The sequence below is a fragment of the Panthera onca genome, chromosome X (genome assembly GCF_046562875.1).
Source record: "Panthera onca isolate mPanOnc1 chromosome X, mPanOnc1 haplotype 2, whole genome shotgun sequence".
NCBI classification, from domain to species: domain Eukaryota; kingdom Metazoa; phylum Chordata; class Mammalia; order Carnivora; family Felidae; genus Panthera; species Panthera onca.
The window spans coordinates 34,977,280-35,005,103 of NC_138357.1; the positions used below are offsets into that span (position 1 = coordinate 34,977,280).

The 27,824-nt window shown below is 42.4% G+C and overlaps 1 protein-coding gene across 4 annotated transcripts in view; it reads left to right on the top strand.

Annotated features, from left to right (window-relative positions):
- The first annotated feature begins 947 nt into the window (after positions 1-947).
- The window catches only part of IL13RA2 (interleukin 13 receptor subunit alpha 2), a 47,912-nt gene continuing 21,035 nt past the window's right edge, over positions 948-27,824 (top strand). Inside the window, exon 1 of one of the 4 annotated variants that reach the window (XM_081794364.1) lies at positions 948-1,013. The gene's annotated coding sequence lies outside the window, so the exon portion shown is untranslated. Of the gene's footprint in view, positions 1,014-9,526; positions 9,616-27,246; positions 27,263-27,824 lie in introns of those variants that run through there. The other 3 variants (XM_081794361.1, XM_081794359.1, XM_081794360.1) reach the window with 3 other exon arrangements.

Sequence of the window (27,824 nt, forward strand, 5' to 3'; positions counted from 1 at the left end):
TACCTCTCTGACCTCTCCTCCAACTTTCTTCCTTGCACACTGTGCTCCAGCAACACAGGGCTCCTAGCAACAACCCACCAGTCACAGCCCCTCTTCAGGGCCATTGCACGAACTGTTCTGTCTGCCTGAAACGCTCTCAGTTGTGTTCATGACCCCCCCATCCTTTTCTTCAGGTTCTTCCTGTAGAGGACGTCCTAATCTTCCTGTCTAAAAGGGCGTCTTTCCCTCACTTTACCCATCACTATCTAGCATCCTACCCTGCTTGTTTAAACGGCTTCTATCATTATCTAACATATTTTGGCTTGTTTATTTGTCTGTGATCTCTCTCCATTACTGGGATGGCAGTTCAATGAGGGCAGGGATTTGTTCACTCATTGCTGTGTCCCCATTACTTAGCACAAACTCAATAACCATTTGTTGGATAAATAACTGGCTGACTGACTCCATGAGTAACCTAGGGAAAAAGTAGGTCATCGTCTGAGGAAAGAAAGAAAACGTTTTTTCGAAGATATCCTCCCAATCTATAAAATCACTCACAAAATCATCTCAGTATTAGTGTAGAAGATCCAGCTGTTCTGTTTTTAGGCAAGATGGCCCCTTTAAAGTCACATGTTAATATGCGGTGAATACGACCCATAAAATCTGTGGTTTTCTTCTTCATTAAATATAAAGAATAATAGATGAGATGGCTTGGAAACCCTGTTTACTACTCTGCTTAAGCATTTTAAAACCCATCTGCCTGCCACTAACAGAGTGACAACTTGAGAAAATTAATACATGTTGTTGATCTTTATTTTTCCTGAAAGTATGATGTGCCCTGGCTGTTAGGAATTTTCTGCTGGTTGTCTGGTCTCCAGCTGGGACTTAACTTCCTAATTTTATTAAGCCTCAATCTGAGGACACACATGTGTACACCCTGGTTTCCTGCTAAAAGTTCATTAACAAGTTTATTATGTGTTTGTTCCCGTCTCAGCATTGTCAGGAGACAAGTCGGGAAAGATCATGATGTTACGGTAAAATTCTATATGATTGTTTCTCTGGATTCTTTTGATTGAAGAACTGTTTATTTTATTATACATTTGCATGTTAAAGGGGATAAATGGGGAGAGTTGTTTTGTAACTTGTATTCTTGGGAAAAAATTTAGGTAGAAAAGACTCCTATTTGGAGAATAGCCTAGTCTGTTCTAAGGGATTTATAGAAGAAAGGCTTTTATCATATTTCATTAATTGTTTTCAAAGGATTCAAGTAAATTGAAGAGTGTTTAACACTAAAGAACAATGTAGATGAGAAAACTGACTCTTATATAGGCTTATAAATGACCTTGATTAGATCATCTCTTCATTCAGGTCCTTGGTTTTCTTGGCTATAACAAGAGGGTGTTAGACTAGAGGTTTTTTTTTTTTTTTAATTTTTAATGATTATTTATTTATTAACACTTATTTATTTTGAGAGACACAGAGCACAAGCAGGTGAGGGGCAGAGAGAGAGAGAGAGAGAGAGAGAGACGTACAGAATCCAAAGCAGGCTCCAAGCTCTGAACACAGAGCCCAATGCGGAGCTCGAACCCACGAACCGTGAGATCATGGCCGGTTACCCGACTGAGCCACCCAGGTGCCCCTAATGATTATTTATTTTTGAGAGAGAAAGAGTGTGCACACTTGCGCATGAGCAGGGGAGGGGCAGAGAGAGAGAGGGGCAGAGGATCCAAAGCAGTTTCCTCTGTTGGATCCAAATTGGGCTCCGTGCTGACAACAGAGAGCCCGATGCGGGGCTCGAACTCACAAACCCTGAGATCATGACCTGAGCTAAAGTTGGTCATTTAACCAACTGAGTCGCCCAGCTGCCTCTAGACTAGAGTTTTTAGATTTATTTCAGCATTACTAGTTTCAATTTCTGTGAACATATGGATCTCAGAGAACAGGAATATCCACTGTCATGATATGATCAATAAATATGTTAGTTTGATAGTTGTTGAATCTGCATAATGGGTACATTTTTATTTCATTTAACTATTTCTACTTTTATATAGGGTTTTTTTTTAATGTTTACTTATTTATTTTGAGAGAAAGGGAGCGCAGGGGAGGGGCAGAGAGAGAGGATTGAAGAGACAGAGAGAATCCTAAGCAGGCTCTGCTCTGTCAGCACAGAGCCCCATGTGAGGCTCAAAACCACAAACCGTGGGATCATGACCTGAGCCTAAACCAAGCGTCGGACGCTTAACCGACTGAGCCGCCCAGGCGTCCCTATGTGGTTTTGCATATTCTTACACAATAGTAAACTTAGAGATATGATTGATTAACAAAATGTTTGATAACAGATACTACATTCAAACGGGCCTTGTGAAGTCTATTTTCTGGCAGTGCCGTTTTCTTCCATTGTTCTCTGAAATATTTACACAAAATAGCAGACCCTCCTGTGATCATTCCAAGGCAGCTTTTTCAGTTTTTAGATAACTGTGCCAAGGTTCAGACCAGATCAAAAAATTTCCCCAGGAACATATTTTCAAGGTAAGCGTTTTTTACAAGCATGATATAATTTATATTGATTTGGCTCTCATAACATGTAATTTAGATTAGCTTAATTATCTGTAACTCATTCTTGAAAAAACCCACGCTGATTTTTTCCCCTTGCCGCCCTACACATTACCAGGCCATTTCTGGAGGATCTGGTAGATCACGTTGTAGCTAAGAAAGTGTCTTTTTTTTTTTTTTTAATGTTTATTTATTTTTGAGACAGAGAGAGACAGAGCATGAACGGGGGAGGGTCAGAGAGAGAGGGAGACACAGAATCTGAAACGGGCTCCAGGCTCTGAGCTGTCAGCACAGAGCTCGACGCGGGGCTCAAACTCACAGACCGTGAGATCATGACCTGAGCCAAAGTCGGACACTTAACCAACTGAGCCACCCCGGCGCCCCGAAAGTGTCTTTTAATGTTAAGCGATCCTGGGTTAAAATCCCTATTTCAGCTGTTTCCTAAACGGGAGATCTTAAGAAAGGTTTTGTTTCTTTGTTTGTTTGTTTTTACTTTTTTGAACCTCAGCTATCATTTCTATAAAATGAGAATATCAGTGGTAGCGTATACATAATGGGGTCATCGTGCTGACTAAAAAACATGGGTCATCATGAAACATACAGCCTGACAAATGTAAACCAACGGTATCAGCTTGTTCTGTCATTATCAGTTTGGTCATTTAGTTCTCTGCGTTATTAGAATAAAAGTTATATGTGGAGGAATTAAAAAAAAAACAAGGGAGGAAATATGGCTGTTTTGGTTACCTTTGCTAGTAGCATTCAATACGTGTTTATTGAATATATGCTGTATTCTAGGAACTAGCTTTATAGAGGCAAGTAAAGCACACTTCCTACTCTGAAGGAAATTACATCCTAAGGAGAGAAACAGACATGTGAGAGCTTAGAGTCAGGGCCAAACTTAAAGGCGTGACAGAGTGGACAAATACTAAGTATGCTGTGCTAAGATTCAGAGGGAAGTAAAAATAAACCAAAACCCAAACCCAAAACCTCTGGCCTGTCACGGGGTCTGAAACACCATTAGGATATTTTCCCTTTGGACTTTACACATTCTTGGGTTTTTGGATTCCATGTGCAAATGGCTTTGGGAAGAATAACACATTGATATCACTTGCACTTTTGTTTTTAAAATTTTTAAGTTTATTTATTTATTTCAAGAGAGATAGAGATAATGAGCAGGGGAGGGGCACACTGTCAGTGCGGAACCCGATGCTGGCCTTGAACTCACGAACCTTGAGATCATGACCTGAGCGGAAACCAAGAGTGGGAGGCTCGGCCGACCGAGCCACCCAGGTGCCCCTCACTTGCACTTTAATGAAGATTTATTTCTATATTATTTCAGATACAAAGTAAGTTGCTACAGGCAAGAGACCTCAAAATATTATGGCTCAAGCGACAGACCAAAGGAGGTCAGGCAGCACCGCTGCGGGTAATCGAAGGCCCAGGATCCTTCTACCTTGTTGCTTTGCTGTCTCCTAGTATGTTGACTTTGTGTGGTGACATACGGTTGAATGAAGGGAGAGAAGGAAGAGGGCAAGAGGTTTTCTTGTCAAACCGTGAGCCACAGGTTGCACATATGACTGCTGCTTGCATATCATCGTCCACATTTCTGTCAGATCTTCCTACAAAACCGCAAAGGAGTCTGGGACATACAGTCTTTGATGGGGAGGCTGTGTCCACAGCTAAAACTCAGGAGTGTCAGTTACTAAAAGGAAGGGTAGGAGAATGGATAGTGAGAAAAATTTGCAATCTCGGCCACAGTGTATGACGCGATTTTATCTTGATAAAGTTTCCTGAAATGCCTAGGCCTTTCCAAATAGGTGGGCTATTTGGTGCATAAAGAAACAGTTATAAAGAAGGTTGACTTGTCGGGGGTGTTTTCTGATATCAAGCAATTATCCAGTCTCAGATTCTCTGACACCAGCTGGTATCCTACCATTCAATTCACTTCTGACATTATACATGTAATTAGATTACACAACTATACTACATTATACACGGAGTTAGCAAAGACCCCATAGGATAAGGGCCCAGTCCCACAAGACTGTCCCCACCTCAGATGCCAATGGAAAGTCTTAGTGCTTCTGATTAAGCAGTTATAAGTTCAGGGGTTCTCGTGACCCCTCTCCCGTTTGATAATTCACGAGAGCAATTCACAGAACTCAGGAAAATACTCTACTTACTATTACAGGTTTATTATAAGGAATACAACTCAGGTGCAACCAAATGGAAAAGATGCTTAGGGCAAGTGGTGTGTGTGTGTGTGTGTGTGTGTGTGTGTGTGTGTGTAGGGGTGATGCATCTTGAGTAGCTTCCATTCTCTCTCCAGGCATGTCCCCTTCCTGGGACCTCCCTGTGTTGTTCAACCTGGAAGGCCTGTGTACCTGGTCGTTTAGGGGTTTTTACGGAAGCTTCGTAACTAAGGCATGGACTTGGGTGCCCGGTCTACCTAGATTTTATTTCTCTTGAAGTTTTGACTTCTGGAAAATAACGTAAGCAATTGAAACTTGAATGATAGCCATTTGCAAAGCTGAAATGGTATCTTCTTAGCTACCTCAGGGGGATAAATGGATAAAATTAAATAATACGTATGTTGCTGCTCGAGAGGCAAGGGACAGCGCTTGCCTACCTTAGGTCCATCCTAGCTGATTACATTCATTTGCCATTGGTGATTGAACACAACTTCCAGCTCCTCTCCCCTTCCAGAACGTTGGGAGGGGGGTGGGACTGAGAGTTCCAACCCTGTAGTCACATGGTTGATGCCTCTGGCAACTGACCCTCAAGCTGAAGCTATCTGGGGACTCAGCATAAACTCAGGTAGAGTGGAAAGGGGCTCATTATGAATCCAAAAGACACTCTGTCACTCAGGAATTTCTAAGGGTTTTAGGAGCTCAGTGCCAGGAACTGGAGACAAAGACCAAATATTTTTTTTATTATACCACAATTTGACATCAGGAGCAAGAGTGACCCCCCCCCCCAAACCATTTCCACCTGACGATACCCTTTTCATCACAAAGCGGGTAGAATGAGTTGTTCTCTGAGCTCCGTTAGATGCCAGTGATTGTCGATTCTGTCATAGTATAGTGTTCTTATCACACTGTACTGTAATTATCCAGTAGTTTCTAGCTTCTCTAGCTCCAACTAGCGTTGAGCTACCTGTGACAGTGTCTGACTCACCTTTGTACCCCGAGCATCTAACACAGTGCTTGGCACATTGCTGTGCTGTGAACTGTTGCATGAATGTGAGTGAAGGGAAGGCAGTCTAACGCTGCTGACCTCTGTGTTGAAGCCTGTTTGGAGTTAATCCGGGGACTGGACCATGATGTTGTTAACTGTATTTCTCAGCTCACGTGGATTTCCTGAGAATCTTGGCTCTGGTATTCTGCCGTTCAATCTATTGTAGTCTGGAGGGGAATTCAGAATTCATCAATTAGTTGGTTTCAGAATAAAGAGCCTGGAATGCAGGGAAAGCAGGCCGTCTAGATTCCTTCTGTCTCACAGAAGGTGTTCTTTATAAGACACTGCTTTTCTGTATAATATGCCAAGTCTAACAAATAACTTTTCAGGTCAGTCTTCTGGGGGTGTTACGAGGAAAAAGAAAGCTCTCAGAACATTGTGAGTTTGACATTTGCCTGAACGTTTAAAAACTATTCTCAAATCCAGTAATTTTGTTAAGAACCCTGTGTGTGTGTGTGTGTGTGTGTGTGTGTGTGTGTGTGTACGTGTCCATACACACACAATAGTCAGTGGTTACTTTATTTTTATTGGGTGATATTTATTTTATTTGTTTTTGCTTATTTAATGTATTCTAAACTTCCAAAGGAAATAACACTTTGGGGCATTAAATACTGACTCTGCTGATTGCTTCGTTTGAACGGCAGGTCAGGAATACCCGTTTTCCTGTTTTGATGGCCAACAGAATAGGAGTTATTATAGCTTTTTTTTTTTTTTTAATTTTTTTTTTAACGTTTATTTATTTTTGAGACAGAGAGAGACAGAGCATGAACAGGGGAGGGGCAGAGAGAGAGAGGGAGACACAGAATCTGAAACAGGCTCCGGGCTCTGAGCGGTCAGCACAGAGCCCGACGCGGGGCTTGAACTCACGGGCCGCGAGATCATGACCTGAGCCGAAGTCGGACGCTTAACCGACCAAGCCACCCAGGCGCCCCAGGAGTTATTATAGCTTTGCACGGTGAAAGAGATATGATGATCCCGGCCAGCCAACTAGTTCGGCTACTGAGGAACCAGAGAGAATCCTAGCAGCCATATGACTGTGTGTATTTCTCTTGAATTTTTGACTTCTAGAAAGTAGCAACCTATTGCAACTTGGGTGGTGTTTGTAAAACTGAAATAGTATCTACTTGGCCATCTCAGAGGGACAATGGAGAAAATAAAGTAATACTCATGTTCTTGCTGGGAAGGCCGGGGAGAGCACTTTCGTACCCTAGGCCTGTCCTAGCTTCACTTCATGGTATCAGCCTAGGAAGCCTCAGTTCGGACACTAGCCTTGGCCCAGTGAAAACCATTCTTTTTTAGCAGGTAGAAGTCGGAAAATAGCCTAGTGGGTGCTATGCCTCTGGAATTGATTTGGGCCCTTGGGAAACTGTAAGCATCAGGCTTTAGCTTTTGTTCCTTACCCCACCATCTGCTGTGGGCTGTTTAATTGGACTTTGGCTCCCATCTGGAAGCTTAATGCTCTGTGTCTCTGCTGAAATTCGAGCCCAGGCCTAAATCTTTTTGCCTGGTTTCTGTTGGCCCCCTTCCAGAACTGACTGGCCTGCATCACATGTTGGTTTATACTCTCTCTTGATTTTGGACTAACTTCCAGCTAGGGAGGGACTGCTCCAGTTAGACTTATCCAGCCTCCTTTCTCTGCACCGATGAGGTTTATTCCCCAGTTCTCTTGTTTAGCAGTTGCAACATGCCTTGCATCTGGGGTAGAGTAATGAGTGCTAAGATACAAGCACACAATCATCATTGGCAACTTCTATTGATGTCACTAGAGAGCCATCAAATAGGACTTTTAGTATATTAAAATAAATTGTCTTTGTAATGTCTTTCTCTTCACACCAAGAAGCAAAGTTTAGCCTAGGCTTTCACTGATTAAGCTATAAAATCAGAGTAGAAGTTCATATCTAATGAAATGTAACGGCTGAGGCATGGTGCATGATTGTTTCCAACTGTAGTTTATTTTATTTATTTATTTTTTAAATGTCCAACTGGGGCACCTGGGTGGCTCAATCGGTTGAGGGACCGACTCTTGGGTTCAGCCCAGGTCATAATCTTGCGGCTCCGTGGGTTCGAGCCCCCCAGCTCTATGCTGACAATGCAAAACCTGTTTGGCATTCTCTCTCTGCCTCTCTCTCTCTGCCCTCCCCAACTGGTGCTGTCTCTGTGTCTTTCAGAGTAAATAAACCTAAAAAAATTTTTTCCAACTGTATTTTGTTAACTATATTTAGCTTATGGTTTGCATGTCTATAAATAAATATACCGTATCATTCCAAGATATGATTATACTTGTATTTCTTGGAATTGTACCTCTCCATTAAAACTATATAGTATAATGAAATGTTTGCAAGGACCAGAAGATTTGGGGAAAACAGGAAGCTTGAGGAAAACTTCATGGAGAGTTTTTTGAATAGAAGATGATAAATAAGTTAATTGGAATTGCAATCATAGGAAAAGGAAAGAAGATTTTGAATCATGGTCTTTTTCCTACCATCGTGTCAGCAAATTCTGATTATAAGGTTCCTCATGTAGGCCTAATAAATAATTTCTAAAAATATGATTGTGAAAGAGACAAACTAGCTGTATTCTGAAACAAGGCTCAATTTCTTCCCACCTTCCAATTTCAATTTAGGGTGAAGCATTAACTATGCAGTGAAGAATAATAAAAAAAAAAATCTTCGAGTAAAACATAAAGTTAGTAATGGAAGGAAGGCTGTATCCATGGTCTTAATTCAGACCCCTTGACTTTTATTTGTTTGTTTGCATATTTAGGGTAAAGTATATCTTTGGTAACAGAGAGACTGTATCAGGTCTGAACCTGTGTTCCAAACCAAGGAAGACACTTTTTTTTTTTTTTTTTAACCAGTGTAATATCAGGTGATATATGGACTGGATTCAGTCTCAATTTACTTGTATTTTGGAATAAATGCCTGGTATCCTGTCATATGGTTTAGAAAAGAACCAAAACTGTTCCAGCTTCTTATGGCTTTGCATGGTTCCTGGACAAGGAAATTACTCCGTGGAGACTTGAAGGTCGAGGGGCAATTTGGTGGCGATCTGAGTTTTTTTACTTAATTTTATCTGGGCTGAAAGAAAATCCTGTTTGGTTATGTAAGGAAATGTTTGATAAGCTTTCAATGGGAAACACCCATATACATGAGGATGACTGAATTTTAATGCCAGCACCAAGGATGTCAGACCTCATTTGCTCTAACTGCTGATTTTACATTTAAGGCAGTTTTTGCTTGCATTTGAAGGTTAGACTAGATGACTTCTGAGGTTCCATTTAATAAATTGTTTGAAATTGAGACCTAAGGAATTTAAGGAAGTTGCCCAGGGTCACCTAGCTGATTGTGGGAGGGAGAGAGCCTAGAGTAGGAAACAGGTTTCCAGATTCTTTGTCCGTTTATGACTCTTTTCATGCTTGAGGTATTTGAAACTCAAAACGGTGAAGTACTTTGGATAGTATATGCTGAGGAAACAGCATAGACCTGGCAGTCGCATAATTACCTTTGCATTATCTTTTAATTCCCAATGTGGTGAGTCACATAGTAAAATAACATTGGCATCCTGAAATGCCATAGCAGGAACTAATTAAAAAGGGGGAAAAAATCACTCTGATGAATTTCGTGATTTCCTCTGAATCTTTTGACACATGTAACCTTGAATGCTGATCTGCTTTGAATGCAAATTTTCTCATGACAGTACATTTGGTAGATAAACCAGAGCTCCTCCTACATAAAGACTTCAGTTCTAAGGTCATTTAAAATCCATTAAGCTAAGAAGCTATTCATTGAGACAGATTTCAGTGGTATTTCAGAAGAATGTGATTGTAACTGGACACATTATTCATTCACAGTAAGTCTGGAACTTAAGTTTGGGAGAGGGTGTGTGGGGATGAGAGGTAACTTATTTTAGCTAATTAGTTCTTTTTAAATAAATAAATAATTTTTAAATAAAAAAACTGGGCTCATAAATCTTTTCATGGCAAAAATAATTTGACTTGATATATATTAATTTGAGGAAATGCTGAATTTTTTCGCATGAAGCAAATAGGTGCCGGATAATCAGTATGAATAACATTTTTGCTTTTAATTAATTTGTAGTTATTTTCTTATTGTTCTTTATCTACTATAAAAATCATATTGCCTGTAAGCAAACCTGGTCCTTTGGAAATGGTAAGGGTAATTGCATTGTAGAGTTAAGAGGTTTTCTGAAATTATTATTTATGTGGTTTTTTTTCCTTATAGATGAGAATTCACTACTTTGCAGCAACTTTTCTCTCTTGAGCTCAGAAATAACCACAGAGCTCCTCTAAAAGGAACGACTTAGTATATTTTTATATGATGTTTTGATTTAATTTATGGAACATGTGTATCCTCTATATGTGATGTTTTCATTTATTTGGATATTATGGTTACATACATACAGTTATGAAAATATAAATTCCAATTTTCACTGCTTTTGTTCTGAAATGAACTAACATCTTATACATTTGATCCTTGTTTTCTTCTGAAAAAATAGTTAACAAGTAAATCTGACCATCACTTTTGCACACTGCACTCTCTTTGGATATCTCCAGATTCGTGTTCTTTGTTTAATATGTAAGAAGGTATATCAAACCAGGACATGAATACAGGAAATTTACCAGTTGTTTTTGATACAAATTTTATTAAAATATGAAATGTTTTTTTTTTTATTTATTTTTGGGACAGAGAGAGACAGAGCATGAACAGGGGAGGGGCAGAGAGAGAGGGAGACACAGAATCGGAAACAGGCTCCAGGCTCCGAGCCATCAGCCCAGAGCCTGACGCGGGGCTCGAACTCACGGACCGCGAGATCGTGACCTGGCTGAAGTCGGACGCTTAACCGACTGCGCCACCCAGGCGCCCCAAAATATGAAATGTTTTAGAGAGTTTAAGACTTAAGCAAGCTGCATAGAATTATTATTGTTATTATTATTATTATTATTATGAACAGAGAATAATAAACTAAGGACTAAGAGCTTTTCATCTTAGTTTCTTTATCTGTGAAATGAGCCAAGTGCCCTGACTATGGCTAATGTAATGAAAGGGAATAGAAATGTTAAAAATGATCATTTAAACAATAGGGTTCAACAAAAGGAGCGGGGGTGGGGTGGGTTTGCTTGTTCCTTTTTCATGTGTTTTTCAGGGTGTCTTCAAGGAATTGCTGGGAGGTGGCTCCTGGATGTGGAAGAAGGGGAAGGCAACTAGTAACAATTGAGTCATTATGCCCACTATGATGCAGACATTTGCATGTACTATCTCATTTAATCATTTCCTAAACCTTATGGTGGCAAGTATCATTGCCTTCATTTGATAAGATAAGAAAATTGGGGCATAGAGAGCTCTGAAGTGTCTTGCCCAGATCTGTGTGGCTGCAGTCCCTGCTGTTCCCATTATTCCATGCTGTTTCTAGCGTCACTGCTGAAGCAATGCCGAGAAGATACGCTCTTTGGAATTATGTCTTCCATTCTCGCTGTGTAATCAAGCCTTATGCTGGTGAGATGGATAGTGAACAGGGCTGTAGAATAGGTCAGCAAACGCCTATGGGGTATGATTTAGGAAACTGTCAACAGGTGCCAGCTCACAAATATTTTCCTCGTTGGCCTGTCTCCGTCCCTTCGCCTGAGATTTTACCGCCAAAGTCATTACTTTGGATGTGGAAGCGTTTTGTTTACTTGTTTTGTTTTTCTTTGCCAGTGGGGACGCTGGGGAGACTTTCAAATGCACATATCCCTAGGCAGGTTCACAGATTGAATCTTTTATCACTTAATACCTTAGCAGGCAGCATGGAATAGGAGAAAGAACTCAGATTTTGGAGCCAGGAAGACCTGCAACTGAATTCTGTTTCTGGCACATCCTCGCTGTTTAACTGGCACGTGATATTGCATCTTTCAGAGCCTCCCTTTCTTCTTGAGGAAAACAGAGATAATAATGCGTATGCATAGGCCTTTATTCCGGTAACCGTAACATATGGAACATCGGGTATGGGCTGCCGCAATAGAGTGGGAAGAGCACTGGAACGGAAGTCAGGAGCCTTGGTGTTCTGCCATATCCGTTTCGTTTATTCAGGTAGATATTTACTGAGCATCTACTATGTGCCATGCACTGTGCTAGGCACTGAGGATACAGCATAAACCGTTTGAAGTCCCTGCCTCCTTAGAGCTTAAGTTCTAGTTCGTTGCTCACCCAACTGTACCCGCATCCCGGTCACGTAGCGCAAAATACATGTGACCCCTGACCTCTCACTGAGTTTACGGTCTAACGGAGTAGAAGTGAATCCACTTATCCCACAAATTAGTCCAAGGTTAAGACCATTATAAATCTTTAAAGGAAATGCAGTGCCTGTAAAGCACGTCACAGGGGCTTCATTTCAACGCCTCTGAGCAAGTGACATCTGAGCTGAAACGCGAAGAAGGAAGAGGTACTAAGCAGGTCATCCTTCTACGTGGTTTTACTCAGAGCCTTCGGGATTTCCCTCAGTTCTCTTACACCCTCTTTGGTGGCTACTGCAAACTTTATCCTCTGTCATTGAGCCTCCTACTCAGCTACGACATATTTATCCTCAGCAGGTAGGCTTGGCTCCCATTTCACGCAGAAAATAAACGCCATCAAGTGTGCCTGAACCTCTGATGCACCCACCCCACTGCCTTTTATAAACACAATCGATTTTTGTCTTCATCCCTGCTTTTGTCCTGTCTCAGAGCCCTCCGTCGGTCCAAATTCCGTCCTTCCACTTTTGTTTTATTTCTTTACTTTTTAATGCTTATTTATTTTTGACAGAGAGAGAGAGAGAGAGAGCATGAACGGGGGAGGGTCAGAGAGAGAGAGAGAGAGGGAGCCACAGAAGCCGAAACAGGCTCCAGGCTCCGAGCTGTCACCACACAGCCCGATGCGGGGCTCCAACTCACGGACCGCGAGATCGTGACCTGAGCCGAAGTCGAACGCTCAACCGACTTCGGGCCCCTCCGCTTTTGTTTTAGATTACATGCTGGCCTCTTGCTTTTTTCAGGGATTTCTTTATATAAGTATTCCCTTTCTCTTCTGTCTTTTAGTCTCTTCCTCTGTATGGGTTCTTTATTCAGTGAAGAAAGCAAGCTATCTTTTCTTTTTTTTTAATTTTTTTTTTTTCAACGTTTTTTATTTATTTTGGGACAGAGAGAGACACAGCATGAACGGGGGAGGGGCAGAGAGAGAGGGAGACACAGAATCGGAAACAGGCTCCAGGCTCCGGGCCATCAGCCCAGAGCCTGACGCGGGGCTCGAACTCACGGACCGCGAGATCGTGACCTGGCTGAAGTCGGACGCTTAACCGACTGCGCCACCCAGGCGCCCCGCAAGCTATCTTTTCTTAACCCTTCCCTGTATAACCAAGACCTATAGAACCTATACAACTAGGCTCTAATAAAAAGGGATTTATACATAAGACTGCCTTTACCAAAGTCACTAACTGCTTCTTATGTCCAAGTACAAGAGGCACATTGCCATTCTTATCTTACTAACCGCCCCCTCCCCCCCCCCCCCCCCCCCCCACGCCATCCCTTTTGGCTTCGGAGCACTTGGCTTTTGAATACTTTTTTCCTTGAGATCTCCTACTTTACTGGTCTTCCTCGATGCCACTTGCTGTCAGTCCCCTTTATTACCACCAGTATTAACTCCAGACTCTTTTAACATGGCTCAGAAAACATGCCTGTGTACCTCTTACGCTGCAGCCCAAACAAACTGCTGGTACAGGTCTGGATTCCTTAGCTTTCTCACTTCCCTCCTTTGGCTTAATCAATTTCCATTGAGGAGGAGTCCCTCCCTCATATTCCCTGCGCCGGCAAACACCTACTCCTTATCTATGAGATAGTTGAGGTACTACTTGCTGTAAGGACTCTTACTTGACCACTACGGAGCAGATTAGGCACCTGTCCTCGGTGCTTCTAGGTGCTTGCCTCTCAGAATGTACCACACCTTATTATAATCGAAGTTACTGCGAAATTCGTCTGCAATTTCAGTATGGAAGAAATTTCACATTTCTTTTTTTTTTCAATATATGAAATTTATTGTCAATTTGGTTTCCATACAACACCCAGTGCTCATCCCAACAGGTGCCTTTCTCAATGCCCATCACCCACTTTCCCCTCCCTCCCACCCCCCATCAACCCTCAGTTTGTTCTCAGTTTTTAACAGTCTCTTATGCTTTGGCTCTCTTCCACTCTAACCTCTTTTTTTTTTTCTTTCCCCTCCCCCATGGGTTTCTGTTAAGTTTCTCAGGATCCACATAAGAGTGAAAACATATGGTATCTGTCTTTCTCTGTATGGCTTATTTCACTTAGCATCACACTCTCCAGTTCCATCCACGTTGCTACAAAGGGCCATATTTCATTCTTTCTCATTGCCACATAGTACTCCATTGTGTATATAAGCCACAATTTCTTTATCCGTTCATCAGTTGATGGACATTTAGGCTCTTTCCATAATTTGGCTATTGTTGAAAGTGCTGCTATAAACATTGGGGTACAAGTGCCCCTATGCATCAGTACTCCTGTATCCCTTGGGTAAATTCCTAGCAGTGCTACTGCTGGGTCATAGGGTAGGTCTATTTTTAATTTTTTGAGGAAGCTCCACACTGTTTTCCAGAGCGGCTGCACCAGTTTGCATTCCCACCAACAGTGCAAGAGGGTTCCCGTTTCTCCACATCCTCGCCAGCATCTATAGTCTCCTGATTTGTTCATTTTAGCCACTCTGACCGGCATAAGGTGGCTATTGTTGAGAGTGCTGCTATTTCAAAGTGTTCTTTAGGCTGCCTTGTATTCAGCATTCTGCTGGGAAAGTAAGATATGCAATTTCAGTTAATATTTGAGCATCCTACTGGGTGACACAAATATTCTGAGATCTTAGGCCACACTGAAGAGTAGGGAGGCCCTTTTGGTCGTTGATCTTTACTTCTCTGTCAACTCTCTGATATACCATTTTGTCTCCACCAGGGATGGCCCTTTTACGTTTGCTGCTGCTACTGCTTCTAGACAAAGCTTGGGGGACTGGGTCATTGCTGAGATTAGGTCCCCTGGGTCTAGGGCCCAGCCCACTCATTAAAATACCTCTGAACTTTTGCCCCTTCCTAGGCTGCTACCATCCAATGTTGAGCTGTTCCCCCTGCTACTTCTAACCCCTGCCACACCCCTGACTTACTTTTGTCTAAAGTATATGTCCCTTTCCCTCCTGAATGCCCTAAAAGGAAGTTCATCTGTCTTCTTGAGACCTGCATCCGTGCTCCTAAGCATAACCTCTCCCTTGAGCTTGGGTTTTGGCAATACAAAAGCTAGGAAGGTAAGTCTGTGCACAACTTCTGCTTTTAGTCTTGGCAATAGGGGAGGAGGGATCCCCTTAAGCAAGGGAAGAAGAGTAAAAAAGCCTGGTTATCTCCTTGAAATGGGAGGGAGAAGCAAAAAAAAAAACTTTGAGCAAAACACAGACAGTTACACTTGTCTGTTTCTTTTTCTTTTTCTTTTCTGTCTTTACTTTTTTTAAAAAATATTTTTAAATATTTATTTATTTTTGAGAGAGAAAGACAGAGCACGAGCAGGGAGAGGCAGAGAGAGGGAGACAGGATCTGAAGCAGGCCCCAGGCTCAGAGCTGTCAGCACAGAGCCTGATGAGGGGCTTGAACTCACAGACCACAAGGTTATGACCTGAGCTGAAGTCAGACACTCAACCGGCTGAGCCACCCAGGCGCCCCTATTTTTATTTTTTAATTCTTTTAATGTTTACTTATTTATATTGGAGACAGAGAGAGTGCAAGAGAGCAAGAGAGCATGCACAAGCAGGGGAAGAGCAGAGAGACAGGGAGACACAGAATCCAAAGTAGGCTCCAGGCTCTGAGCCGTCAGCACAGAGCCCAACGCGGGGATTGAACTCATGAACTGTGAGATCCTGACCCCAGACCAAGTCAGACGCTTAAGCGGCTGAGCCACCCAGGCATCCTTCTACTTGTCTGTTTATGAGTCTCTTCCCGTCATTAAATTGCAAGTGCTTTTGCAGAATTTCATTTCCTAATATTTCAGTAAAGAGTGTAGATGTAACTCACAGTCTAGTCTAGGAGAAGGAGTACTCAGAAAGCATACGGAGGGAAGTGCTGCTATCTGAGCTAAATCTCAGTGACGAGGAGGAATCCGTGAGTAGGCTGCATAAAGCAGTATTGGTATCAGGGGACCTGCATGGACGAAAGTTTAGAGATAAGACAAGACCCTACTTTTTAAGATCTACATGCAGGAAATGACAAAGTGCTGGTAAGGTCCAGATAATGGAAAGTGTTGATTGCCATGCTAAAGAATTGGTACTTTATTTTATGACAGGCAGTACAACATAGAGGTTGGGGCACAAATTCTGGAATGACTCTTGCCTGGCTTTGAATCTGGCTCCATCACTTATCAGCTATGAGATCCTGTGATCATCATTTACCTTCTCTGGACCTCGGTTGCCTTATTGTTTATTGATAAAAAGGGATGACATCAGGACCTATTTCATATTGCTGTGGTGAGGACTAAGTGAATTAATACAGTGAAAAGCTTTCAAAAGCACTGGCACACTGTGAGTCTGTTGAATTGTGAGCTATCATTATAAATTATTCTCTAGGACAACGGGAAGCTAGTGAAGGAGTTTAAATGGACATATTTGTGTTCTGAAAAGGTCACACTGACTACTGCATGGAAAATGACACGAATCTGTCTTGTTAGAAGATGGAAATACATCAGGAGATGTTAAGGGCTAGGATGAGTCGTGGGAATGAAGATGGAGTGATATGGATGGACCCCCAAGGTATTTAGGGAATGGAATCTTTAGGATATTGTGTGTGTGCGTGTACGAAATGGTGGTTGACGATAAATGAGAAAAAGGAATCTGGAATGACTCCTATGTTTCTATTTAGGACACTGCTCGGGAAGTCATGCTACCATTTGGTACTAGAAACAGAGGAAAGGAAAGAGTTGATAAGTTACATTAATGCTTTGAGTATTCCTAGTCCCCATGTGTATTCATGTTCTTTGAAACAGAGAAAAGTGAATTACGTTGTCCATCAGTGTTTTGAAATCATCTATGGAAGGATTATCTGGATATTTTAAGATAATCTGCATAAGTGGGATTCATCACTGTTCCAGGGAAGATATACTTTCTTCTGCTGTTCTTTGATAAGTGCTAGTTTGTTACTTACATAGCTCAAAAACATTATTTCTTTATTTTTTTTTTTTAGAGAGAGGCGCGCATGTGCAAGTTGGGGAGGGGCAGAGGGGGGTAGAGAATGTTAAGTAGGCTTCACGCTCGGGGTGGAGCCCGACGTGGGGCCCGATCTCACAACCGTGAGATCATGACCTGAGCCGAAATCAAGAGTTGGACACTTAACCAACTGCCCCTCAAGAATATTATTGAGAAGAATCCTTTGGTGACCGAAGATGCTAAAGTATCAAGGTCCCATGATAGAGCACTGGTAAGTGTATTTTGGATCAGGAGTCTGTCAGCTTTCCCAAACAAAAGTCTTAAAGCCATAGCGGTCCATTCATTCATTCATTCACCAAACACTTGTTGCCTGCTCTGTGATAGGCCTTGTGTTAATATAAAAGCAGAAGCAGTTCCTCCCGTCATGGGCCTCACAGTTGACCATGAGTGATAGAGAGATGAATATTCCAGGCAGATATGGTGAGAGTGGTGAGAAGTAGTCAGATGCCACAGTATTTAGGACCTTGAGGACCAAGTAAACAATTTTTATCTTTATCCCAAGATAACGAAGAAGCCCTGAAGAATTTTTAGCAGGAGAGTTGCATAGTCAGATTTGCACTTAGAAAACAGAAGAAAGGGAGTGTGGAAATAGAGCAGGGCCAGAGTAAATTCGAGGAGATGTATTAAGAAGCCATTGTAGGGGCTCCTGGCTGACTTAGTCTGTAAAAGCATGAGACTCTTGGTCTTGGGGTCATGAGTTCAAGCCCCATGTTGGGCCTAGAAATTACTTTAAGAAATGTTTGTTAGTGTCCATAGGTGATAGTTAAAAGTTGAATATAGATTTTTTTTTTTAAAGAAGCTATTGTAACAGTCCAGGCAAATTATGATGGTGATTTGGACTAGCCTGGGAGGGATATGGATGGGTATGAGGAGTTTCAAGGGAGGTTTGAAAAATGGATTGAATCCGATTGCAGATTGGACATAGGAGATACAGTATCAGGTGTTTAGGGTGACTGTTTCTTTGGTTTCTGGCTTGTACTGTTGAATGGACGTCACTGCCAACTAGCTAGTTCGGATGAGAGATAAAGGTCTGAAAGCCATTGTCGTATTGATGGTAATGGAAGATGTGGAAATAGATAGTAGATAAAATCACCCAGAGAGAACGCATTGTCAGAAGAAATGAGGGCCTCAAAGAACTCTGACGTGAAATATTAGGATAAGTGAAGGATAAGCCTAAAAAAGAACTGAAAAGTGTAGTCCGAGAGATGGAAGGGACACTAGAACGCTCTTGTCAGAAAAGCCAAGGGAGTAGTGTTTCAGGGATGGTGATAAACAGGTGAATGCCACCAAGAGAGAAAGAAGATTGGAATAAAAAGTATTGATTGGATTCAGTAACCAGGAAGTCATTAGTTATTCTAGCGGGACCTGTTTTAAGAGAGTCATGGATTGGTGGTGGGATGGAGGAAGAAACTAGAAGGAAACGGAAGGATAAAGAGTGAGTGGGGGTGTGGAGAAAGTACCAAGTATAGACGACTCTTTCTAGAAATTTGGCTGTGAGGAAGGATTGGAGCAGTAGTAGCTGGAGGCAATATGTGGGCAAGGTAGTTTATGTTTTTTAAGTTTAGGGAGTAAAGAGCATGTTTGAATGCGAGTGGGATGTATGTGACTGAGATGTATATCTGTACCTACATCTTATGTACTTTGACGATATTAAAGAGAGAAGGAAAGCATTGAATTGTAAGGTTCTGATAACGTGGGCAGGGTATGTGTTTTACCTTAGATGGGTAGGACATATACTTCGTTTATTATAGCAGGAGGGAAGGAAGAAAGGATGCGGGAAATGTGTGGAATCATGAAGATGACCGAGTTTGCGTCTGACAGCTTAATTTTGTTTTTAAAGAGACCAGGTCATATGCTGAGGTTGGAGGAGAAGGGATAAAAGAATGAAAGACAGGGGCGCCTGGGTGGCTCAGTCGGTTAAGCGTCCGACTTCGGCTCAGGTCATGATCTCGCGTTCCGTGAGTTCGAGCCCCGCGTCGGGCTCTGGGCTGATGGCTTGGAGCCTGGAGCCTGCTTCCGATTCTGTGTCTCCCTCTCCCTCTGACCCTCCCCCCTTTCATGCTGTCTCCCCCGTCTCAAAAATAAAAATAAACGTTAAAAAAAATTAAAAAAAAAAAAAAGAATGAAAGACATCAGAGGAAGGTTTTCATTGTTGTCAGTACTGGAGTAAAGTTGAACAGACACCCATAATGGTGTTTTTGAGCGGTACTGTGGATTTATTTAAAATGGAATGTTAGGAATTTATCATGAAACTAATCTACTGTGGGACTTCTTCCATCAGCACCCACCTGCGCAGTGACAGGCACAGAGGAAACCTGAGAGTTGAATTCATTCGGATTTGGGATTTTGTTAGGAAGTTACGATAAAAAAGCAGAGAGGCAAGTTTAGTTTTGGGTGTGGAAGCTAATCTAGATCGCATAAAGAAAGGGAAAAAAGGGGGCGCCTGGGTGGCTCGGTCCGTTGAGGGCTCAGGTCATGATCTCACGGTCCATGAGTTCGAGCCCCGTGTCGGGCTGTGTGTGGACAGCTCAGAGCCTGGAGCTGCTTCGGATTCTGTGTCTCCCTCTCTCTCTGCCCCTCCCCCGCTCGCACTCTGTCTGTCTGTCTCTCTCTCTCTCTCAAAGATAGAGAAATAAACATTAAAAAAATTAAAAAAAAAGAAAGGAGAAGAGGGAAAATCTGACGGATGAATTTGGAAAAAAGCAGTCAAGTCTTTGCAAAGCAGCAAAATGATCAGAGTGGCAGTACTTAAAAACATAAGCTCAAAAGAAATGGAATTATGGGAAAATCATTTTATTTCTCTGGCCTCTATTTTCTCATTTATATATAAGCCATGGTAGAAGCCAAGTGTGTGTGTGTGTGTGTGTGTGTGTGTGTGTATGCGTGTGTGTAAATTTGTACACATATCTCATTGCCTTTTGGTAGTAAGTGTCGATAGAATCAAGTGGGCGTCGTTGCTCCCAAAGAGCATCCCACCCACTTCTAAGGAATGAAGTGGAATTGGGGGGTCGGAGGTATTAGTCATTCTAACTTTCCCTTGGATGCTCAGGCAAAGGAAGACAAAGCCACGTTTTAAAAGGCGTGATTCTATTACAGGTACTTTTTCTTTTCCCTAGGCACGTTTGGCTTTGCTCACCCAGCAGTGATTAATCTCTGATTGTGGAATCAGCCTTGTGCTTCGTCTAGCACTTTTGCAGGAAGAACAGCGCACGCTGTTGATAGAGCTGGTACTGATTTCTCGACAGGCCGCTTGAACTCCAGGGCATCTTGATAACAACCAAAGCGTGTGGGATGAACTGTCAATATCTGGAAAAGGGGAAGTTACATGTGATTAAAACTATGTGAGTGCATCAGCAGAACCTCCAGAGGGCCTTGGAGAGTCCTCGACGACTTAGATCCTCTTGTGGATGACTGTGTGTGTGTGTGTGTGTGTGTGTGTGTGTGTGTGTGTTTTGGTGAAAAGTTTCTGCTGTGGCGTTTTGTGGCTGTAATATTTGCAAGTGGGGTGGTTCAGTATGTTCTCCCCTCCCCTGCCCAGAGTATCTGCTTGGAGGCTTCAAAGGAAGTGCGGCATAAGCTTAATTGTGACCCTTTACAGGAACGAGCTTCTGACTCAGGCTACGTAGAAAACGAGGGGTTGGACTGTAATAATGCAAACTTCTTTTATTTCTTGGAAATTTGTGCTTGAAGGGTTATGAACTTTTAAAGTATTTTAATACACAATGCTAAATACTTCTCTAGTTAGGTTATGGGTTTTGCTTAAATAAGAAAGTGGTTTATTTTGCTCTCACATGACTGTCTTGAGGTAGCTAATCCAAGGCTGCAGAAAGAATATGCAGCTTTACTGCATGAGGTCAAGAGCCCTGGGCTACTCTGAACTTGTTGTTCTGCCACACCTAGGGTGTTTCCCTCATCTACTTGTTCAAAGGTGGCTCACTGCCAAGACCATATTCTAAGCAGCAGAATGGGGAAAGGAGAAAAGGTCCGTTCTGGGGGGGGGGGGGGGCGGCGGGGCGCCGGGGTGGCTCAGTCGGTTGAGCGTCCGACTTCAGCTCGGGTCATGATCTCACTGTTTGTGAGTTCGAGCCTCGTATGGGGCTCTGTGCTGTCAGCTCAGAGCCTGGAGCCTGCTTCGGATTCTGTGTCTCCCTCTCTCTGTCCCTCCCCCACTCACGCTCTGTCTCTCAAAAAATGAATAAACGTTAAAAAAAATGTAATGAAAAGGTCCATTCTTTTTATTTTATTTTATTTTTTTATTTTATTTGTTTGCTATTTATTTGTTTGTTTGAGACAGAGAACGAGAGAGAGAGAGAGAGAGAGAGAGAGAGAGAGAACCTTAAGCAGGCTCCACACTCCACGCAGAGCCCGACACAGGGCTTGATCTCCCAACTATGACCTCAGATCCTGACCTAAACCAAAATCAAGAGTCAGACACTTAGCAGACTGAACCACCCAGGCGCTCCAAGGACCATCCTTTCTAAAGGCATGACCCAGAGATTGGAGATAACACTTCCGTTTATATCTTTTGGGTCAGAACTTAAGCACATGTCATGTAGCTGAAAAGATGTTCAGAAATGTTGGTCTTTGTTTTGTGTAGACACAAACTGCGTTAAAAATTCTCTGTGCTCTGCCTGTTCATCCCTCTCCGTCACTCCAACCCCTGGCAACCTTTGGTCATTTTATTATCTTCATGCTTTTGTCTTTTCCAGAATGTCATATAGCTGGAAGCATATAGTATGTAGCCTTTTCAGATTGGCTTCTTTCACTAGGTAATAGGTGTTTAAAGCTCCTCCATGTCTTTTTAAAAAAATTTTTTTTAATGTTTATTCATTTTTGAGAGAGAGAGAGAGACAGAGTGTTAGTGGGGGAGGGGCAGAAAGAGGAGGCAGGCTCCAGGTTCCTAGCTGTCAGCACAGAGCACGATGCGGGACTCGAACCCACGAACCACGAGATCATGACCCGAACTGAACTCAAGAGTCAGATACTTAACCAACTGAGCCACCCAAGAGCCCCCCCTCCATGTCTTTTCATGGCTTGATAACTCATTTCTTTTTAGCACTGAATAATATTCCATTGTCTGTCTGGATGTACTATAATTTATGTATCTATTCACCTCCTGAAAGACATCTTGGGTTGCTTCCAAGTGTTGGCAATCATGAATGAAACTGCTAAACACATCCATGCTTGGATTTTTGTGTAGACGTAGCTTTTGACTTCTTTGGGTAAATACCAACAAGCACGATTGCTAGGTGGTATAGTAAGAATATATTTAGCTTTGAAGAATTCACCACACTGTCTTCCAAAGTGGCTGTACTCTTTCGCATTCCCACCAGCGATGAATGATCGTTCCTGTCGCTTCACATCCCCTTTATCATTTGTTGGTGGTGGTGTTCCAGATTTTGGCCACTCTACTCGGTGTGTAGTGAGTAACTGTGTTTCTGACTGCTCCTTGAGTAGGCTCGAGTGTAGGGAACAGTGCGTTTTGCTTGTTTTCGTATCTGTAGCCTTGAGTGCAAAATGGATGCTCAGGAAATGTCTGGGAAATGAAGATCTGGATGGATGCCTATGACCGTGTCAGCATCCATACAGCCATCAGACAGATTAGAAAAATAGAGACTCGGAGATTCCGTTTTGATGAGAAGACTCTAAAGTCACTTAGGAAACATGGTCTAACCCAGGTTCAAAAGCAGCTATCGAAAACAGTGAGAGGGGCGCCTGAGTGGGTCCGTCAGGTAAGCGTCTGACTCTTGATTTCGGCTCAAGTCATGATCTCATGGTTTGTGAGTTTGAGCCCCGTGTCTGGCTCGGCACTGACAGCGTGGAGCCTGCTTGAGATTCTCTCTCTCTGCCCCTCCTCCACTCACGCTCTCTCTGTCTCAAAATGAAGAGCAAAGCAAAACAAAACAAAAAAACAGTGAGAAAGTGGGTAGGTAGGTAGATCTATCACTTAGGATTATGAAGTGGATTTAGTTAGAGCTTTTAAGCAGATGATTATAAAGAACCAGTTGTCTTAAAATAGGAAATTCATTTTTAGGAAGGGCAATAAGTCCACTGGAAAACAATCTCTGCCTGCATACAAGTACAAAAATAACTCTTTTTGTCATATGCAGTTAAAAAATTTTTTTAACGTTTTTTCATTTTTGAGAGAGAGAGAGAGAGAGAGAGAGAGAGAGACATGGAGCATGAGTGGGAGAGGGGCAGAGAGAGAGGGAAAAACAGAATCTGAAGCAGGCTCGAGGCTCTGAGCTGTCAGCACAGAGTCTGACCCGGGGCTCAAACTCACAGACCAAGAGATCATGACCTGAGCCACAGTCTGAAGCTTAACCAACTGAGCCACCCAGTTGCCCCTGTCATAAGCACTTTTAAAAAGTAAGCTTACAAGGTTCCAAAACTGGTTTAATCTTCAAGTGACCAGGGGAAGTATTATTCTGAAGCTGAAGAGCTAATGAAAGTGTATTAAGAAGAGAGAATGTTCCGGTGTTTTAAAAATGAAAGGCAGGAAAAATAAAAGAAGATAAAAACAGAGAGGGAGGCAAACCATAAGAGACTCAACTATAGAGAACAAACTGAGGGTTGATGGAGGGGAGGTGGGTGGGGGGATGGGCTAGATGGGGGATGGGCATTAAGGAGGGTACTTGTTGGGATGAGCACTGGGTGTCCTAGGTAAGTGACGAATCACTACAGTCTCCTGAAACCCAATATTACGTTATATGTTAGCTACCTTGAATTTAAGTAAAAATTTGGGAAAAAAAATGGAGCACCTGTGTCCCTTTATAGCCAACTCCTCAGCAGAGTTATCTATACTCATGGTTTCCATTTGCCCATCTATCCTTTTGTGAACCCACTTTAATCTGAGATTTGCTCCAGATACTCCAATTTTTCCTTTACCTGGGTCCCCAGTTATTTCCCATTTTCCCAATCGATTAGACCATTCTCAGGCCTCATCTTATTTGTCCTGTCAGCAGCTTTTGACATTGTCTATCACTCTCTCCTTGAACCCTTTTCTTTACATGGTTTCTGGGGCACCAAAAACTCTAGATGTTTTCCTCTTACCTCCCTGGCCTCGCCTTAGTCTCCCTTGTTGGTATATCCTCATTGTTTCACCTCTGTGGATTAGAGTGTCCCAGATCTCAGGCCTTGGTTCTCTTTTCTTTATTTCATCTACTTTATAGTATACCCTAGAGGACTTCAATTGTTCATGTGGCTTTAATACTATCTATATACTGGTGACTGTCAAATATATATCTGTAGCTCTGGTCTTTCCCTGAGTTTCCAGAGTCAAATGTCCAACCGCCTATTCATCTTCTCCCCTTGGGTGTTGAGTTAGGCAGCTTAAACTGAACCATCCAAAGCTGAACTCTTGTCCATCATCCCCAGGCCCCATCAACGATGATCCCGTTGCCCATGACAAAAATAGAGGCATCGTCCTCCGATACTCTACACTCAGTCCATTGGTAGATCCCATCAGGGTCCCCACTGCTTTCAGCTTGATCCATGTCACCGTCAGCTCTAACCTGCATTATTGCTCCTACCTCTTCCTTCCGTACAGAGCAGCCTGTGAAAATGTAAGTTACATCACGTCACCATGCTCACGACTGTGCAACTGCCTCCCCCTTTCCTAAAATAAATGGGAAATGCAGGACCATGGTCTGCCTATCTTTATGAGATCATGTAACCTTTTCTCTTTTCTGTCCTACTGGGCTTGCTATTTCTAGAACTGCAAAGCTGATTCCCACCTCAGGGCTTTCGATTGTGCTATTCCTTCCGCCTGGAAGATTCTTCTCCTGTGTCTTTACCTGATTCATTTCCTCACTTCATGGAAGTCCTTCATGCCACTTTTTCAGAGAGGCATTCCCTGACCATCCTATTTAAAAGGAGTCCTCATTGGGGCGCCTGGGTGGCTCAGTCGGTTAAGCGTCCGACTTCAGCTCAGGTCATGACCTCACAGTCTGTGAGTTCGAGCCCCGCGTCGGGCTCCGCGCTGACAGCTCGGAGCCTGGAGCCTGCTTCCGATTCTGTGTCTCCCTCTCTCTCTGCCCCTCCCCTGCTCGCACTCTGTCTCTCTCTCTCAAAAATAAATAAACATTAAAAAAAATTAAAAAATAAAAAAATAAAAGGAGTCCTCATTACTCTCTTTCAAATTATCCTGCTTTATTTTTCTTGATAGAAATTATAACGATCTGTTTATCGTCTGTCTCCCACACCAGAAAGTTAGTTCCAAAAGGGCAGGTGTTTTTGTCTTATTCCCTGTTGTATCCCTCATGCCTGGAAGATTGCCTGGCATGTGGTAGGCTTCCAAAACTAATTGGTAAATAATGAATACACAATAGAAATATTTATATGTTTTCGTTAACATTCTTTTCTATAATTAATATCGTATAATATCGTATTTTCATGTATTTACAATTGAAGCCTCATGAACATGAAGGAACATACTGGTAGAATAATCTTGAAGTCATATAAAACCTGCTATGATTGTACAATTGTACATTTTGTATTCTGTTTTTACTTAATTCGAGGGGGTGGGGCACCCTCTATTATTTACTTTTGAAATTGTTACGCGAAGTGAGTGTTTTGAGTACACAGTGTTTGCTTGCTGACACGTATTTGGGAGCATCTGGGAACGAGAAGGGTGTTGAACAAAAGAGATTGTTTTCCTAGTTCCAGAGAAGTGGTGCCTATCAAGATAACTGCATTGCTCTACAGTGTGACTTCACTTGAATAGCATGTAAGGTATATTTCATAATAGCAATTTGTCCAGTTCTAAAAAGTGGATGAAGTGGGGGGTTTTTTAAAGGGTTGCAAAAGCCTATTGGCGGTTTGTTGGGTGGGATTATGAACTAATAAAGCTCTGATCAGCTCAGATGAGGGACTAATTCTGAAATATGTAAACTGCTTCATGAATTAACACTGTGAACCTGGCAGTTGCCGTTGTAGCTCAAAACCGAATTCACTGGTTTTGAGAGTGCTTTAGGAAACTTGTTAGCTGGATGAACTCAGGACGTCTTATAGGAAACCATCTAAAAAAAGAACGGGGTGGGGGGGATCCCTGGGTGGCTCCGTTGATTAAGTGTCTGACTTTGGCTCAGGTCATGATCTCAAGGTCCGTGGGTTCGAGCCCCGCGTCGGGCTCTGCGCTGACAGCTCAGCCTGGAGCCTGCTTCCGATTCTGCCTCTCCCTCTGTCTCTGCCCCTCCCCCAACTCACGCTCAGTCTCTCTCTCTCTCTCTCTCTCTCTCTCTCTCTCTCTCAAAAATAAATAAACATTGAAAAAAATGTAAAAGAAAAATGAGGGAGTAAGATGACTGACCTATGTTTTACAAGATTCATTGAACATATTTCATAAATATCAATATGCAATGTCATGTTATACAGAACCAGTTGTTAAAGTGATATTTGTTGAAGAGAGATCCTACCTCTCCTTCCTTGGTCTACAGTGATTGTTGTCATTCAGCATGTGTCTAACGTTTCTGTGTGTTTCTGTGGGAAATGAATCACACTTGACGAGTGGCAAGAACGATGAATCTGTCTGAAGAACAGATTATTTGCTAGTTATTATCTAAATCAGATTTGACTCACCACTCGTTCCTATGTGACTGTACTGTTACTGAGCCGTGTATTTGTATTGATCTCAGCGTGTTGTCAGGCCTCGGGGTCTGGCGGGTTCCAGAGGTGCTGATTATGATGCTGAGTCATGGCCATATGCCAGAAGCTATGAATAGACCTTTGTACATGTTGGATAGTCTCCTTGACACAAGATTCGTTATTCAGGAAGCTAGTGCTTTTGAGTCACATCCTGAAACCATGGATGGATACACAGCGGATTAACTGATATGAGAGGAAATTGGTCCCTCCACGTTTCCATTTTTCTCTCCTCAAGCTCTACTTCTCTAGAGATGTTGCCATTTTCTTTTTTCTCCCAGCCCTATTCTTACTGCCCTGGCTGTTTCTCTAGACACTTTAAATAATGTGAATGGAAGGTTTCAAGTTTTATAACGCTGATTTTTTTCAGTCTGACGGCAACATAAATAACACGGCCATACTTTTTTGTACGTGTTTTTTTTTTTTTTAAGAAGTCATCTTAGGGACATTGTCAAACTCCATTCATTATTTTCTAATCAATAGGTATTTGTCTCTGTAACGTGGTTGCTGCCTTGACAAACAAAACGACGACCTGCGGTCATTTCATATGCTTTGGAATAATCTTTCTGTATTTCTTTGCCAAGGTAGGAAAGGAACTTTTCTACAAAGCCATATTATGCGAGTGACTACCTTCTCAGCATTGCCACATTTTTCTGTCCCTTACTTCTTTTCCCTTGCCTTTCAACACAGACCCGTACCAGCCGGTGAGACCTTGTGCCTGTCACATCGCTTCTCTAAGCCCCAGTTTTACTGATTGTAAATATTTAATACCAACCTTATACACCTGCAGGGGTGTTGAAATAATTCAGTATATTCTTTGTAAGCTATAAAAAGAGAGGCGAATGCCTGAAATTAATTATTATGAAGACACATATCAGTAAACGCAACTGATATATGAACAAGGGTGGGGGAAGTTGGAGGTTAATAATAAGTGTCTACTTACCAACGGTGGACGGGTCAATTTTGCTGAATTAGTAGGGGCAAATGTGTAGGGTTGCAACAAGTTATTTTCAAATTTTTGACTAGTAGCCAGGTGCTCAGAAGCATACAGAGCATGCTCAGAGCATACCGTCACATACATTGTCTAATTTAATCTTCAGCCCAAGTCTTCCAGGCTGGCATCCTCACCTCCACTTTATAGATGGA